The 18,708-nt window shown below is 37.4% G+C and overlaps 1 protein-coding gene across 1 annotated transcript in view; it reads right to left on the minus strand.

Annotated features, from left to right (window-relative positions):
* The window catches only part of hivep3b (HIVEP zinc finger 3b), a 66,329-nt gene extending 47,944 nt beyond the window's left edge, over positions 1-18,385 (minus strand). The window contains exon 1 of the mRNA XM_084385143.1: positions 18,104-18,385. The gene's annotated coding sequence lies outside the window, so the exon portion shown is untranslated. The remainder of the gene's footprint in view (positions 1-18,103) is intronic.
* Positions 18,386-18,708: the final 323 nt, after the last annotated feature.

Here is an 18,708-nt window from a genome sequence, read left to right on the forward strand (position 1 = left end):
TGAAACTAATGTGACATTTGTTTAACATTTGTCCTTTATTTATATTATGATGGTAATTTCACAAGTGCTTTTTTTTTTTTTTTTTTTTTAATTGTCATATGGGTAAGACAGAGCATATCCTCCATTTTGTCTTAGAGTCCTCCTTAAAAACATCTTAAATCAGACTAAAGTGCTTTGTTGGACTTAACCCACAATGACACTGCAGAGCAAAGCTGCAGCACTTCAAGCAATTAAATACTACCTGATTTGACTAAATATCATGTAAAACTTCATATAACAACAGTTCACAATCTGAAATGTTTGGCAGAAAGTTATTTCCGATTTGAAACTCATAACATGCAAAAGACAACACAGTCAATACCACTGGTAACTGTTTCAGATTTCATATCTGACCAACAATCCTCAACATGTTTAGGTGGGTAGTGGGTACATATCATACATCAAAATGTAATACATCAGTGTCAAAGGGCAATTCTAGACCAGGAAACCAGCTTAGATTGCTTCAAGATGGGTTTTAATCAGCAGAGAGAGCAACTTCAACCTAGTGAAACTTTCTGTCCCACCTCACTAGCCTGAAGTACATATAACAGGTGACCTTCTTCCTTTGTCAATCATATCCCAGTCTTCAAGCACAGAGCCTTTCTATCAAAACAAAAACAAAAAAAACAAACAAAAAAACAGATCTAGTCTGCTCAAGAACTCCAGAACATGAAAAAGTCCTCATTCAGGCACCAAAATGAAAAGATGAGGAACAAAACTACACATCTTCACATTTTCGTGACACGGGAACTCAGAGATGGAGCCTGAACATTCACAAAACCTGACCTATACAAACGTTACCCACAGGGTGACGACAAACAGACTTTTTCATATCCAGCAGCTTACTATAAACACAGTCAATGCCACATGGTCTAGCATTAATCTACTGTTTATTTTCCCAATTACTGCAGCTTATTTTACGTCAGTGGGCAGAACAGGGGGGCACACATAAGCGTCTCTAGGGGTCTGGAGGATTTCCTGAGGGGCCCAAAGCGCCACAGTGCGAAGACCGTTTAGAGATATACACTAAACACAGCATGAGGCCTAAACAGCAGGGGCCTCATGTATAAAACTTTCTGTAGACTTCATCCTAAAAGTGTACATGCGCACCAAAGCTAGATTTTGCATACGCACAAAAGTTTTCAGATTTATAAAACCATGCGTACGCCAGAAACTGTCAAATTCCTTTATAAAACCCATTCAGCGGAAGATTGTACATGCATCTCCATCCCGTCTCCTTCCCGAAAAAACATATATGGAGCTTACAACGCATAGCTCTACTATGCATATTATCATCTGCATATCATTTTCATGCATATTGCCATCCACGTGATATTACGTTTAACGGTACAAGACATTAGGAAAATAATACGAACTGTGTGCAGTCACATTGCATTGCTAAAAATCATATCCTTGCCTTGTTTTATAATAAATAAATCACAATTGTATAAAATATATTTCAGAGAAAGATAATGTATGCAATTTTGTCTTTAAAGTAAACATACATGTTTATATATTTTTATTTGATAGAGATAGGTTTTTTTTTTTTGAGGTGTAAATAATTGTCTGACTCAGCGTGTCACTGACAAAACATTTAAAAAAATAAAACATGCATTTCTTACCTTTTCCTTCAAATTCTATGCTTCAAATAAGGTATTTTTCATAATATTGGGAAGACTGTCGTCTGTGCAAGACACCAACAGCACACCTGCGTTCAGCACAGGTTGTACAGTAGTTACTGTGTCATCATCAGACTTATTCAAACCGGCCAATGGACCAATCGGTCACCGAGCGAGTCCTTTGGTGTCTGTCATTATACCGTCCATGTTGCTAAACCATCTGCTTAGACAGAGTCAAGTGCTCATCATTGATCATTATTTGCGCAAAAATATATTCTCAAATCCTGTTCTAAATGGCAGAACTCATGTTTTAAGTTAGTTAAAACATTCAAACACAGCATGCCACAGCAAAAGTGTTCAAAAGCAGCGCATCCACTACAAATATCTCTATTTAAATTAATTAAAAATGATTTCATGATATTTCAGTGCTTAACTCCATTAATGAGAGTGGTATATGTAATCTAAATGTGTATATCAGATGTAAAACAGAGTTTAAATCAATCTGTTTACTTCGCTCACTCCAGTAAAATAGTCGGCCTAGTAGAGTGTCCGTACAGTGCGCACATATTTACACCTAGTTTATTTTTTGTAAATCCCGACATGTGCATGGAAAATTGCGTACACACATTTCTTTGCAACATGTATGCATCAGGCCCCAGGTCTGGAACATGATTACCAGCTCAATGTTTGCTACACATACAAACATACACCTGGAGGAGTGTTACAACCCTAAGTATGCATACAGGGCACTGAAAACACACATTATGAAACTATTCAAGCTCTTAAAAATAAATCTGCCATTATCACTGATTGGCTGTAATATGCAGCACTTCAGCCCGATATCAAAACGGGTCCCTATCTTCATTGGCCTGAGGGAATAGCAATGAATTTGACGCTAATGGCGGGCAGTTTAGAAGCTAACATCCGTTCCATCGGCTCATGCCATACAATGTGATATTATGGCAGCACTGAAAATAGGTGCTGTTGTAGAAAGACGAACTGTGAGAGAAGCAGAACAGAGACATGAGTAGGCGTTCGTTTGCCAGAATATTTCTTTCCATTGAAATACCACACGGGTGTTGCATAATACAGCGCGGGCCATTATTGGATCTCGGGGTGAATCAGAGGAAATGAGCTAGTGCATTCAAGATTCTGTTTTACAGGTAAAGTGGTTCATGCAGAGCAGGGGGGAAAAAACAATTGGGGTCTCAATTCTTCTAAGAATAAACGTTAGTGTTTTATTCTATTTTTTAGCTTTTTGCCACTTTTATTAAAAAAGTATTTAAAAAAAAAAAAACAGGAAAAGAGAGAAAGGAATCGGGACATGATACAGACAGGGTTTAAATGTTTCCACATGTGGACGGTGACAGTGACGCAACACTGAAAAGCAGCACTTCTTTAACAACACAGGATTAAAGCAAGTTCTTCACTTATATAACATATACTCTGAAAGTATGCAATTTCGGAATGTAAGAATGATAACATTAATATGACAGGCGATTCAAATCAAACGACATGCTAATCGTCTACTAAAGAACAAAATCGGGACACAACTAAATTGTTTCTCTTAAGTTTCTCTTCTCCAGAATTCCAGTACGTGGAATATTCATCATATTCAGCCACCATATTGAAAATATGAGGAACAAAATCCCTAGCCTATATGTCTTCACATTTTCGTGCAGCAGGCACGGTTTTAACCAGAGGTAGATCTGACTCATTTCATATATGATGCTGCGAGTGCATCATTTACCATTACGTACCTTTTCTCTTGTCATAAATTTGCAAGAGAAAAGCTGCATAATCTCTATGCAATAGGGTCAAAAATATAGGCCTATATTTTAATACAAATTTTAAAAACTGTTTTACATCCATGCAGCAAGGCATATTTATGGTAAAACATTTTTGCATTGCTCCTGCAACTCGCCATTTTAGCATACTAATGACACAACATCATCTATTTGATAAAAACGAGAGGATGCTAACTATTTGGTTATAAAATCTGTTGTTGTTGTTTAGCAGACGTGTAGATCCAAATCAGGTTATTTTTGTAGTCTGGCACATGCGAGTTGGCACGAACGAGTTAGAAAACGGGCCCCCTCTCACTCTATTTTGCTCACCGACACAAAAAAAAACCTCAGACAGTACAGCTGAGAACAGACTGTACTATGTCAAGAGACAGGTAGCTCTCACTTAAGGAAACTCAATGGCCTCACACTGCAGTCTAACTTGACGCATTCCCTGAGTTGTGTTTACAGAGGGCTTGGGCACAATGGCAAAACCAGCATAACACAGACAAAAAGATATTTGATCTTTTAACACCATAAAGTGCACACTAGTGTAAATACTCAGACAAATCCAAGTCATGAGTCTGTTGTTCGTGTGTGACCACCAAGCAATGTAAGGGTTGATGCAAAAAAAGTACATTATGCATTACAAATTAATTAATCCTGAATGCAAACCACAAAATACTGACATTTGTATTTACCTTGTATTTATGTTTTTATTTAAAAAAAAAAATGTTTTAGAAGCACCTGGAAGCAAAAGATACGTGATAGCGAAGACAGCAAAACAACTTGTGAGCACTATATTCCAAATCTTATGAAGTCATTTCAAACTGTAAGTTATTTTACAGAGAAACTTCCTCCCTAGCAGTATTTTTATCGTTAACTAAGTTAACTAAAATAAAATAAAATAAAATAAAATAAAATAAAATAAAATAAAATAAAATAAAATAAAATAAAATAAAATAAAATAAAATAAAATAAAATAAAATAAAATAAAATAAAATAAAATAAAATAAAATAAGACCTTCAATTAGACAAAAATTTGAAATGTTGCCTTGGCAATTAACTGAAATTAGTACTAAAATTACTAACTGAAATAAGACAACCTAAAAAAAAAAAAAAAAAAAAGCAACTAGAAATATATATAGTATATATTTGTATATAGAAATATACAAAAATTAAACTAATACAAATTACAAATGCACATGATAAAAATTACTAAAAATTTTAATAAAAACTGAAAATATAAAAATAAATGCTAATTCAAAATATTAACTATTAGAAAACAATAGCATATAAATACTAAAATAATTCCAAGCTGTTGACTCGAGAAACGCCTTTAAGGAATTATAGAGTAAATGATTTGAACGGGATCAGTCCAATTTGTGAACTAAACATTCAATATGTTTAGCTGATTCAATGAAAATATCTGATTGAAAAGAATGATTTGTTTACTCGCTAAAGAGAGGTAGAATGGATGTCAAAATTTAAAGTCAATGACGTCAATTTCAGTCCGTTTCTCATGCAAAGCTATCATGTGAATTCAGAAGTGTTTCTTGGCCGATAACACATTTAAAAAAAGGCATGAGAGTGTGACAGACTGGATTGTCAAATGAAGGTGTAAACTCAGCTTCTGTGCGATAGTCAGCTTCTGTTGGACAGCAAAGACATTTGGCAACTCTCTGACTGCTGGCAGCTGTGCAGACAGCTGCAGTGACGAGCGACTCGCTGGACGTGTAGTTATGTAACCATCGACATGGATTCAGACATGCAGTTTAACATCAGGGGCTCCGCAACCAGGACCAGCACTAGCACTGACTGACATGATACAAATATGCAAAGGTGGTCCGAAACACTCCAGCAATCTGTGCAGCGAACTTTACAGTATATACAACAAAAAAAAACATCATGACCTCAGACAATGTACAACTTGTTCTGCACTTTGCAATCCCAACCATTGTCCTCCTCAGTATCACGCTTGTGCACACAGCAAAACTCAAGCCCCTTGAGGCTTAAAAGGCAGGCAGAACTCAGAATCACAGGTGTGGGATATCACAGCTAGATCACTCTGAGAGGCCCGTTAGAGATTTAGGGAATTGAAGCAGCCCATGCTAATGACGGATCTGATGCCAGAGATGCTTTGCTGGAGCTCAGCCTGGTGCTGTTGATCCCCTCTGCGCCTGGGGATTTACCAGCCAAAGCCCCCTAAACCCCTCCTTCCATCTGAGCAAAGAGAAAAGAAGCAGCTTCAGTCACACGGCTGATTGCCAGGCCCCTTTTCATTGAACTGAAACACATTATTTAATCAATAAAAGTTCTACATATCCCCACCTCCTTCATGTTTGATTATAAGCTATTTTGGCTAATATTATGTTTTTTTAAGAGTGTAGTGCGTTTAATCATGTTTAAGTCCACTCCCTAGAATTTCCAAAATTTCGTAGGCCTGGTGATCACAAAGTCTCAGCTTTCAGTGCAAACAAAGTGTCACCGTCCTGGACATTGGCTGGAGGCGGGACAACAGGTACACTTTTTTTTTCAAAGTTGTAAATAAAACAATGATTAAATAAGTATGTTTTACAAGAAAGCACTATTTCAGTCTTTCTACTTAAAATGTAATGTTTAATTCAATGTGTAAATTTCCAAAATTTTCACAAATAAATGACAAGCAATTTATGAGTGAAAATAGATTCAAAGTAAATCCTAAACCAGATTTCTTCAGTGTAGGACAGGTGTGTTGAAGCAACTGATTGGAAGCAATAAGGATGGTTCATAAGTGACTATTCAACTAGTTTTGATATTATTCTTTTTAGCAGCAATGGTGTGATTAGCATGTCGAAAGATAGATTTAACTGTTAGATAATTTGCATAGAAAAAACATGCACTCTAAAATGTTGCATAGCTAAATTCACCTTTACCTGAAATCACCAACGTTACAGCCATTCACATTCAGGCAGACGTCCTTGGCCATTGTCACATTGAACAATTTATTGAGTGTCTTGCATCATCAGCATTGTGGATGGCATGTCAAGTTAAAAATAGTATGACTTTTTAAAAGCGTCTCAAGATGATGTGTTCTATTCACTCAGTTGCACATCATACACCTTTTTTAAATGCAAGAATGGGTTCTACAGTATGTCCTATGTGTCTAATGCAATAATATAAACAATTTAGTAGGACAAATATTTTGTGGATCCGTCTGGTTTTTGCAAAGTCAAACTAAAGCCCAAAGTATACTTAAAGTCGGCATGGTGTAGGATGTACTAGTATTGTGACCACTCACTGGCCGCTTTATTAGGCACACCTTGCTAATAATTCTTTGTGGCATAGATTCAAAAAGGTGCTGGGAACATTCCTTAGATATTTTGGTCCATATTGACATGATTCATTATGAAGTTTCTGCACGTCCATGATGTGAATCTCCCGTTCCACCACAGGCCAAAGGTGCTGTATTGGATTGAGATCTGGTGACTGTCAAGGCCATCTGAGTACAGTGAACTCATTGTCATGTTCAAGAAACCAGTTTGAGATGATTTGAGCTTTGTGACATGGTGCGTTATCCTGCTGGAAGTACACTGTGGACGGATGGACATGGTCAGCAACAATACTCAAGTAGACTGTGGCGTTTAAAACAATGCTCAATTGGTACTAAGGGACCCAAAGTGTGCAAAGAAAATATCCCCCACCATTACACCACCAGCAGCAGCCTGAATCGTTGATACAAGGCAGGATGAATCCATGCTATCATGTTGTTTACACCAAATTCTGAAATCGAGGCATTTTTCCAATCTTCTATTGTCCAATCTTGGTGGTCCTGTGCGAATTGTAGCCTCAGTTTCCTGTTCTTAGTTGACAGGAGTGACACTGGTGTGGTCTTCTGCTGCTGTAGCCAATCTGCTTCAAGGTTCGATGTGTTGTACATTCAGACATGCTCTTCTGTATACCTCGGTTTTATAGAGTGGTTATTTGAGTTACTCTTGCCTTGCTATCAGCTGGAACCAGTCTGGCCATTCTGGCATCAACTGACCTCTGTCATCAACCAGGCATTTTCACCCACATAACTGCCGTTCACTGGCTCAGTTTGAACTTCAGCAGATCGTTTTGACCATGTCTAGATGCCAGTTAAACAGGTGTAGCTAATAAAGTGGTCGGTGAGTGTACATCCAATTGAAACGGCTTCTCGAACAAGAAAAAAGAAATGTAGTACGGGACTTGTCCATCGGGAATTTATTGAATTGGTGCAGTTTGCCATTGCTGTGATTTCATGTGAGTGACACTCACGCTGAAAAACACATCAGCAGAAAAGAGATGTCCTTGCAAGAGGGAAGGGAAGTTATTTTGATTAAAGATGAGGGCCAATGAATTTAAAAAAAGAATGATGTGCATGGATACATCATTTATAATAAAAACTTTAATATTCCATAAATAACAAGAATTGTCCATTTTGATTTCATGGTGACATTAAGTTGATGCAAACTCTAGCAAATGTGTACAGCCAAACATTTAGCCTTTCAGTATATTCCATTTCTACACTCCATTTGATAGCGTGCCTGAACACAGGCGCTCAACACGTGCACTAGAAAGTTCCATCCATGTCCAGTGGCAGTACCATTTCACTCCAGAAGTTTTTACCAATAAAAAAAGTCTTACTCGTTTAAACTAGAGTTGCAAGTGTCTCTAAATTGCCTCATTTTTGGGCCATTCTACAGAATTGGTGCAAACTGGATTTTATGGAATAACACCCAAAAAAGTTTGCTTAATTGCAGAAAAAAAGGTGTTGGACTAAAACACACACCGTTTCGGTAGTGACATGAAAATACGGGACACATTTTTTACATAAAGATTCATGATTTAAAAATGTTTTTTTGTTTTTTTTGCATTGTTGTTTTAAAAAAAAAATCATTTTTAAATCATGAATCTTTATGTAAAAAATGTGTCCCGCATTTTCATGTCACTACCGAAACGGTGTGTGTTTTAGTCCATTGGCTGAAACTGATTTTAACCACACCCCTACATTTTTGATCAGGAAATATTCCTGTGTCCCTCTCTCTCATAGCCTTTCTTTCATTGTAGATAGGCACCATCATTTTGAGGGAAATGTGTTCAAAAGTCTGAAAATAGGTTGATAACTTTAAGGAAAGTCACTACCAAACACCTTTTTTTCTGCAATTAAGCAAACTTTTTTGGGTGTTATTCCATAAAAATTTGTTTTTATGTGTGTACAACTGTTCAGAACTGTGCTAGGTAACCATGTGCTGGTTATCATCTTTGAACTAGGCTTAAAAGTATCTAAAATTGTCACTACCGAAACATGTGGTGAAGTTTCGGTTGTGACATCATGGTTTTTTGAGCGTTATTCGATACAATTTAGTTTTTGTGTGTGTACAACTGTTCAGAACTGTGCTAGTTACCTATGTGCAGGTTAGCATCTTTGAGCTAGGCTCAAAAATATCGAAAAATGTTACTACCGAAACAGTCATGACCGAAAAATATCATCAATGTTTCGGTAGTGACAAAAGGAACACATAATCATTTATTTGGGGGAAATAAACTAAATTTTAGTACAGTTATGCAAATCATTAGTATCTTAGTATGTTTTAGTAGTGTTTTAGTATGCGAGTTAAAATTCTGTAATGTGATCGCTACCAAAACATTACAGTCACTACCGAAAATGTGCCGTCACGACCTAAACATGGGATGTTTTGTCTAAAATAAAGCATACTGAATTATCAACTAGATGTTATTATAGTGTTTGGTTCAATGTAAATTCATACTAATGAATCCTTAACTTTGAAATCAGTTTGATTAACTTAATGTCTTTTACAAAGAAAAATTGGATTCAAAATACAACAAATCTTATAAATTACACTTGAAATATTGTTAAAATTGTAATTGTTATTAATTTACCTGTGAAAACTTTTTTTTTTAAATAGCAAAAAATATATTTACAAGGTAGATGTAAATAAAATATGAATAGGTCAATATAAGCCTTCTTATTTAATTATTTATTATTGTGTTTCGGTAGAGCATTTACTCCTTCATATATTCAATTATGCATTGTGTCAGGTATTTTTTGACAGACAAATGAAGCATGTAGCTTGATGAATAAAAAACAAAAAAAAACACTGTAGCTCGATTATAGCTCGAGTAACTGTGCATGAAAATGTAATTTGTACTTTGCCGGTTTTTGAAAATACATAGTTTACTGCATCCCTACTAAACCACAAGGGATGTAGGGAAGAGGAGTGTGAGTGAAACAGACAGTGAGTGTCTGTCTTTGACTGCTGAGCTCAGCCGTGTTCAAGCATCTCGCGCTCTTTCACACACACACACACACACACACACACACACACACACACACACACACACACACACACACACACACAAACACACACACACACACACACACCTCTCCAATATTCAGGGAAGAAGTTGGGCCAGGCCAAGCGTGAAGACACATGCAGATACACATGTTTTCAGGGAGGAAAGGACAAGAGGGGGAGAAGACTCAGACCGAGAGTAGAGATTTTGGATCGGCTTTCCTTGGAGTGGAGAATCTTATTTCTGTATGACGTTGAAGTAAAGAGCTGCTCCTGGTTGTCAGCACTCTGATTCTGGGAAATTGCATACATTTGACCCTAAGAGCAATGAGATAAGACAGTTTAAAATATCACAGTACAACAGTGTAGACCCAAAAGAGCCGAGTGTCCTCCTCCTGTTCAATACGATCCATTTCAGAGCGGTCAATAATTATAAAAGTAAACCACAAACATCAGACAAAAGCCTGTGCAGACAAATGTCTTCGCATGCCAGCACATCTCACAGCTGTGGCCAGTCTAAATAACCGAAACGTTACTTTTGGATACTTGTACACAACAGTAAACAAAGTTGGTCTGGAGGAGATGTCAAAGTGCATCAATACAAAAACAGCCCTATTGTTGGATTGAACTCCGTCCTGGACAGAATTATATTTAAAGTTATACTTTAAAAAAAAAGTTTTTCTCCTAGATATCCAGACTACATAAGGGTCAACTGAGCAGCTAACCACCGGTATAACATAACCACAGTGCATATTAATTTGTTACAATAAAATCTTTATGGATGTAAAAAAAATGGTTTTGGGCCAAATTCACACCAACCTTTGAAGCTTGTGGAGTTACTTTATGAACTACGATTTCCTAACTCTAATTAAAATGTGTACAGTGTGCAAGTACTTTAATAAGCTTCAAAGTCTGCCATGAATTTGACTGAATAAAAAAAGTAATCTTTTACAATGCTGCTTAATATTAAGCTGTTACAGCTACTTTTGCCAATAGGAGTTTTTTTGGGGGGAGTACGGCCCAAGACGGCCTCTGACAAATGGAAGTCATTTGATGTCTTGAAACTGTACAGGACAAAATACGAACCTTTAAAAGAAAACCAATAAAAAACACATCAGTAATAAAAAAAGAACAAGGGACCTTAGGGAAGAGTGAGGAAATATGACTCCTACTTCATTAACTCCAAGCTATAGTAATACCTGGTCTAAGTCTGTCTGTTTCAATAAACATGCAACAAAAAAATATAGAAAGGAAAGATATGTTATGTTATTGTATAGAGGATGTCATTAGCGTTGGCCGTGCCCATAGTTATTTGCATTACGGAAGTTAGCAATCCATGCCAGTACCAGAAAAGGAAATGTAATCCTCGTCAGTAGTGGTAGCCAACATTCCCCTGGGATCATGCCAGATGATGCTCAACACAACTGCACAGTGCAAACAAACACCTGACCCAAATTTTGCACTATAAGACATGACTAAATGATATGACTAAAGGGTACTGCTAATATGATACAATTTAAAGTCATGAGATGAACAATTATATTGTATGTTTATTATAAATGTGCAATTATTATAAATGAATAAAGTGAACACACTACAAATGCAACAATTTCTGACAGTTTTGTGTTTTTCATTTGCATGAAATAAAACTTTTTCACAACTTTTTCCAAACCGGTGGGTATGCCTACATTACAACGCCAATGGTCACTAACTCTCATTGATAATGATTGGCTTTAGTTCGCTTTGTCAGATCAACATATGAATAAGAGTCACGTGGGTACTTTTAAGATTGTGATCACTTGAAATTCTACAATAGTGTTAAATCTAAATGCTATAAAACACTAAATGGAAGATCAACAAAAGGCTCTAAGGCTACGTTCACACTGTCAGTCCAATTGGAATCTGATCTAAACCAATGACTGTCCACATTGTGTATTGCAACAGATCTGATTTGTGTTTCAATGCCGCTCTTTTGTTTTCCCGTCATGGCAATGCTGGTAGATATATGCCAAAAACAACAACAACAGCTGCAACATGGAGGGGGTTTGCAATACAGATGTTGTCTTATTTACAACATGACAATGTGTAGCAGCCACACTGGACTACTGCGTCTGATGAGGCAGCGGCAGAAACGTAGCAGGCTGGTATGGGTGGCTTTATTCCATGCTGTCGTCTCCGCCGGTCTCAAAACACGTCTCCTATATTGTCACTTTCTGCTCGTCTGGCACTTCGCAACAACACAACTTTGTTTTTGCAGCAACTTTCAGCATGTTTCCTATAACAACGTCTGACGTTTACATTTTATGTGGCGTGAGAAAGTCACATAAACCACGCCTAGCTGGCACCCTAGCTGGTATGTGGAAGTGTTGTGGAAGGACTAATGATTAGCCTATTGCAGCTGTTGGGACAGTGCTTGTTCACAGCAAAGTGTGAGGTAATTCTTTAACTACATTTTCCTCTTATCAAGTTCAACTTATATTATCATATTGTGCTTCAACGGATTATTTCATTTTATTTTTGTCAAATGAAATAAAGCTGAACAAAAGATAAAATAAAAAATATTAGCGGAAAAACTTTTCGGTTCACACGGAGCAAAAAGCAATACAGCAGATTTTTAAATATAAAAACTTCCTTATTTCAACATTTTCAAATTATCTATACTCTTTTACTTAATATTAAAAAAACACAAACTTTTGGGCCCAAATGTATGTGCTTCGCCAGTAACAGCAACAAGAATGCTTTCATAAACAGAAATGCCAACATGAGGGAAGTGCCAGACTAGATATGATAGTGACAATCACCTCCTGTTCTCTTGCTATTACAGTACTACACCAGAAGCATCACATTCTTCTGAAAGGGCGAAAGACAGAAAGTTGTTATTTCCGGCTCCTGAAAACAAGAGCAAAATGCTCAGCACCTGTGGGTGTGAAAGGTGGGGGTTAAAAATGAGAGGCCAGTGATCAGTGGATTTCCCAGAGCTTTGCTACTCATCAAGCAGTAAATCAAAGAGCAGGGAGTGAGCATTATGGTGTCATTACTGATGGACGACAAGGCACATCAGGCTCATTCACTATGGAATTATAGCACCTGATGCCCTTTGCAGACATCCCCCATTCATTTCGCCTGTCTTCGCAGGCTGCCTGTGCCGTTGGCGGACTCTCAGTAGGGAGCGGTGTGGCGTGATGACTGGGCATTTAATCAGTTTGGGTTGTTTAAGATAACGGCCAAGTTCTTATCTTTCTGCAATAACATACCTGACAGGATGATGATTCTGTTTTTCTACTGCGATGCTGATACGGTGTCCCTAAAGAACACTTTCCTACATTTCAGATATTAGACACATTTCTACACAAAATATAAACTGTTAACAAACCACCCAGGAGTCTGTATATTAACCACCCAGAGTCCACATTTTGAGGGCTACTGTGGAATTGTATTGTTTCACTTTATCCAAATTCCATCATAAACACCCAGTTTTCAATATTAACATACTTCTATATAATTTAAAACATTACATTCTGAAGAAACATCTAAATTAATCTCTTTCTCAATACAATATTAACACCTTTCAAAAAATTGAGAGAACTCAAAAACATTTGACAAAATGTATTTTTAAACAAATAAAATAATCTACATACAAAGTTCTGTCATGAAACTCTAGATGATTGGTCCTTAACTCATTCTGCTTGCAATCACATAATTCTCTATAAGGCACAGCTGATAAGGTTCCTGTAAGGTTATAGGGTTATAAGGTTCCTGCTCTAGAAGCAGCCAATGAGCTCGCGGCTCAAACTTCAAATAGTAGAAGTTGCAGCGCGCTTTCAGAAAACCCTCTACCTTCCCCAGCTCCACTTGTATAGATCTGCTAGGGGTAATTCATGTATGCTATATTGTACAGCAGCAGCATGTCTTATTGCTCACAGCAGCATGTTGTATGTATTGGCAGTGCGAAGTCCCGTACTTGCTCTGCAGTTGCAGCAGCATAGCAGATCTATTCCGCCAAGACCAACCATATCAACATTGTCATTCATTACCATGCCAAACACTCAGAGAGCAAACAGCGATCTTGATGTCCAACCGGTCCGTTTATGTTTGTGAATATGTTCAAGGATGAGGTGAAAAGGAGAAAAGAGATGCAGTGAGGGTTGATAAGGACAAGACACTGGGCACATACTGTGATCCTTCAGATCTACATGCCATCCGCCACTGATGGGGCCTGTGTGGCATGCTGGCATGAAACAAAGCACATTAACATCAGCAGAGAACGTTATTATTTTTCTTCACAGTGTGAATTTCAATGCCTCAGAATGCCATTGTTTTACTGAGACAAATCTTTCATGTCCTCCATTTTGCATGTGAAAGAAATGTAAATGGAGCAGTTAAGCCAGGGAAAACTTCAAGATGAATTTCAGCCAACAGCTCATTAGTCTGACAGTTATAGCACACCACAGGTGCTGCAGTGTCCTGGCTAACGAGGTAAGCAATGGTCATTAAAGATTCTCGCGCACTTACTGGCGACACGCGGACGTTAACCTTGCTAACCTCTGTGGATTTCAAGAGAGTTTGACGACGAAAGTTACAAATGTTTTTTGACCTTGCCATGCTCTTTTCTAATGAAACCATTAGAAGGAAGATACGCTATTAGACTTCGGTTTCTTTAGAAATAAAGTTAACTTCAACATAATAGGGCCATTTATGAGAATTATGAGGGATAGTTTAGCCAAAAATGTATACTTTGTCATTATTCACTCATGTTCATGTCATTCCAAACACCATCCAGATATTTTTTGCTTACCGTTTTATAAATAATGTATTCAAATATACTGCTCACTTGACAAACTATTTTTTGCATACCATATATAACACAAAGAGAATACTTTATAGCAGTATAGAGGGGAAGTAGGCATATTGAAATGAGGGGATACTCACATACTCTCTTGAGTAGGTACTTATTTTGAATAAGAAGTTACTTCACGACCGCGAAAAAGTATGTTCTATATAATTTGAATGCGTGTAGTATGAATGTAATCTGGACGTACTACATTCGCCATGCTGTCATTATCATGTGATCTACCAGCGTCAGTTACGAGGCTTCTCTGCCATTCATGAATCCTTTCTTGTGGCCTCATGGGATGGTAAAGTGTTCATCATATGCACACTTCAAAATCTCGACGGAAGATGTAGGTCATTCAGGTACTTTTTGCCTACTGAGTGCTGTGAATTTCGGCCATTGAGTAAGAAACATGGGGGGAACAGAATAATCCAGCTGTCAGAATCCGTTCCCCAACTTCTATGTTGAGAGAGGTTAATGTAGTGGCTTAAAAGATGCTGATTCTATTCTGTGTGTAGATGGAGCTTAACCAGCAACAGTTTAAAGTTAAACATACTTCTTTTGTAACATACTGTTTTTAGCCTACTATATAGTAGCGAAGTATGCGATTTCAGATGCAGTGTCAGTTTTGAGTCAGTTCTTTTCAACAAATCAGTTGATTCGGTTTGCAAACTATTGCAACGATTTAACTATTTATTCTTGAATCAGACTAGCTGCATCAGAGCATCCGAACATGCAACTAGGAATACTTCCCTAGTAAAAAAAAACAGTAGTCCTATGTGAAAAGAATTGCATGTCTGAATTCAGAGAAGGCAAAAAGTACCCAGATTACCTACTACTTCCATCGAGATTCTGAAGTGCTGATCCAAAGTTTGTGACGCTAACGCTGGTAGGTCAAATTACAATAACAACATGATGAATGTTGTACTTCCGGATTATATGCATACTACATAAGATAAGATACATAGGCCTATATATGAGATAGGCCTACATATAATAAGAACCTACTAGTATGTGATTTCTGATGCAGCTACTCAATGACTTGTTTACAAATCTTGGTCATTGTGCACAGTTTTTTTTATTATTATCATTATTGAAAACAACCATAAAGACTTTCATAAATCCACAAGTACTCCACAGGAAAAGGAATGACATTGGGAGAGTAAATAAACTGTAATTTTTTGGGTGAACTCTAAGTGTTATACATTTTCACATCACATCAGCTAGCAACACATCGTCACTGTTGCCAAAAAGTCACTTAAATATAAAATTCTAAATTGCAAACAAGTATTCGAAATGAAAATGAAAAATGGTCCAACACAATGCACTGCATAAAGTGCCATTTGGAAACAATGAGTAATTTAATCTCTCTAGTCCATTTAAGGAAGACTGATTTTTCTCATTCTAAAAAGATTGATTCTCAAATGCAGGCTGCAGTGTAACTCCAAATTACCAGACTAAAAGCAAAAAAAAAAAAATTAATCCTGAGTATCAGAAAGCAAAAAAAAAAAAAATTATCCTGAGTATCAGAAATACAAACTGTCTCTCTTTACAAAGGTGTTGCTTATGATATAGCCTACTCAAACAATTGTGACATTGTGATAAATAAAAAAGGCCAATACCATTCCTCCCTTCACATTCTGCTCAAGCACTGTTGCGCTTCACGTCTCATTCGCACAGTTCTCCGCTTTGTGCTGATACACTCAAAAATAATTCATCATTCATCATTAAGCTCTCCCTCCTCACCACCACACACTGCATTAAAAGACACTAGCTCTAGCCAACTGTGTCTGAGGCAAGCAAAGCCAAATTTTTCATGTTACTTGAGATGATGGAAACTGTTTGATCACATTAGAGAGTTGACTTAACTCCAAACAAAACTAGCCTGAATCAAATATATAGTCGATAACAACAGTGCGAAACACAAACATTTTTCAAATGCATGATAACTTTGACACCAGCAAATTTATGATTTGAATGGTTTAGAACTAAGTCACGTCTCTCACGGCGGATAAGAATCACCTAGTGCCTGTGGTTGACGACTGATGACTGTGATCATATGATTGTAATATGAAAAATTATCATAACAAAAATATGTAGGCTAGTTAATTATAATACATTTCATAAGCAAACCTCCCAGACTATATCACTAGTTTTTAAACCAATGTTGATGTTAAAGTCGCGATGAAACGTCAGTATAGCAACAGATCTTTTCTTCCGCATTGTTATGTACATCCAAGAATAACGGATTATTATAAAATGTAAAAAAAATGTAGGGCGGGGGACCTGGTTTTATGCATCAGTTGTTGATTGGATTTTGAGATGTGGACATTGAAATCAAAAGTGGAGGAAGATAAACGTGAGCTTGGAGGGGCGGAGTTTAAGCGGACTAAATGATTGGAAAAGTCCTGCATATGTCACCTGTCATTATTACCGGAAGGTCCAGTTGTGACATTTGGATTAAATATTATGAAAAAATTAAACATATTCACGGATCAATTGCTCACATTAAGATCCATACATGCATTTAGAAAAAAAAACAGGGTGAATTTTCATTTCATGCCGACTTTAAGCTCCAAAAAAGATTTTTAAAAAGTAGTTCCTGAAACCGGATCAGGTAAAGAATTGTTCTTTTGAACCAGTTATTTTCAATTAAAAGAACTCTTTTCAGAGATTTTCAGTAGGCTATATCTTAATTTAACATCTTAAATTTTGGACTTTAAAAGCTATCTAAAATATATATTTAAAAAAAAAAAGGAAATTGGCTTAGTTCTTCTAAAAATGCTGTTCCAACCCTGTATGACTTCATGGCTTCCAACAGGATATGTTGAGGAACAATGACAGACTTGAAAAAAAGGTGATATATAAGGTGACTGAAAGTGGAAATCGCCTTTTGTGTTCCACGAAAGTCGTGTGAGTTTGACGAAAAACGAAAGTGAATAATAACAATTTTCAGTTTTGGAGTGAACTATCCCTTTAAGTGCGGTTTCTCACTCTATGAGCAAATGTCCAGTGATCCCTGTATAGCCTACCACACACACGGGGGAACTCCGTCTATGTTCTGTCATTTCCAAGAATTAGGAGAGAGAGTCAGATTCCTGCGTTATGTGGTTTGCAATGTTACACTAATGTACTGTAGCAAAACGTTATTCTTGGCTGACCGTCGGGACAAAACCATAGACTGAAATGTGAGTTCGCGCTACATTTCTCAACTTGCTTGAACAAACAAGACAGCTGATTTGACTCGTATTGTTCCGCATCGTTTACAGAAAGTCAGTCTTCATTTTTAACGTATGAAAAGTCCATTAGCTTGTACGACTGTCACTTAAGACAGTGATTTCGGCTAAAAAAAACATGTCTAGTTTTACTAACAGACTTCATAAAACATTATTTGTGCCGAATCAAGACTTCAAAGAAAAATACTTGCTTACTAATTCACCAAAATCAATCTATTTTATCGAATAAGACATACATGTAGAAACATAAAAACATTTACACGCGGCAAAGCCATACCTGAACACAGCTGTTGGCGTTGCTGTAGCCATTTACTCTCCAGGGCAGCGTGCCGTGGTCCGCATCCCATCGCTTGTCAAACGGAATCGCTGCTGACGCCTCTCTCTGCGTTATTTGGACGCTCGCGAGCCAACAGGGCTTCCCCTCCTGCTTGTCAAACTGGAAGCGCAATCATGCGTTCAGCTGATCAGGGCAACAACAACAGCCACAGTGTCGCGCAACGCAAACAGTTCACACCGCACCACCCTGCACGCGACGCCCCGAGGGCCCCGCCCCCTTCCCATGCTCTCGCAGTTATCAGGGTGATTAATAATCATGAGGTAGTATCCTCCCGCGTCGCCTATTGGCCGAAGAAGTACCTTAATTTTTAGCTCCCTCCTCACTGTCAGGACTGTGAGGTGACGTCATGGAACATTCCAAAAATTCCTTGTCCCGGTATTCTTCATTTCAAGGGGACCCTGCAAAACTTGTTGTGTGTAGATCATTTTACAACCAATCAATACTTTTGCATATGTTTTTTTTAAAGGGATAGTTCACCCAAATTCTGTCATCAGTTACCATATTGTATGGGGGAAAAGTGTGGGGGTGTATGTAATGTATTAGTG

The sequence above is a fragment of the Rutilus rutilus genome (genome assembly GCF_951802725.1).
Source record: "Rutilus rutilus genome assembly, chromosome: 17".
NCBI lineage: Eukaryota > Metazoa > Chordata > Actinopteri > Cypriniformes > Leuciscidae > Rutilus > Rutilus rutilus.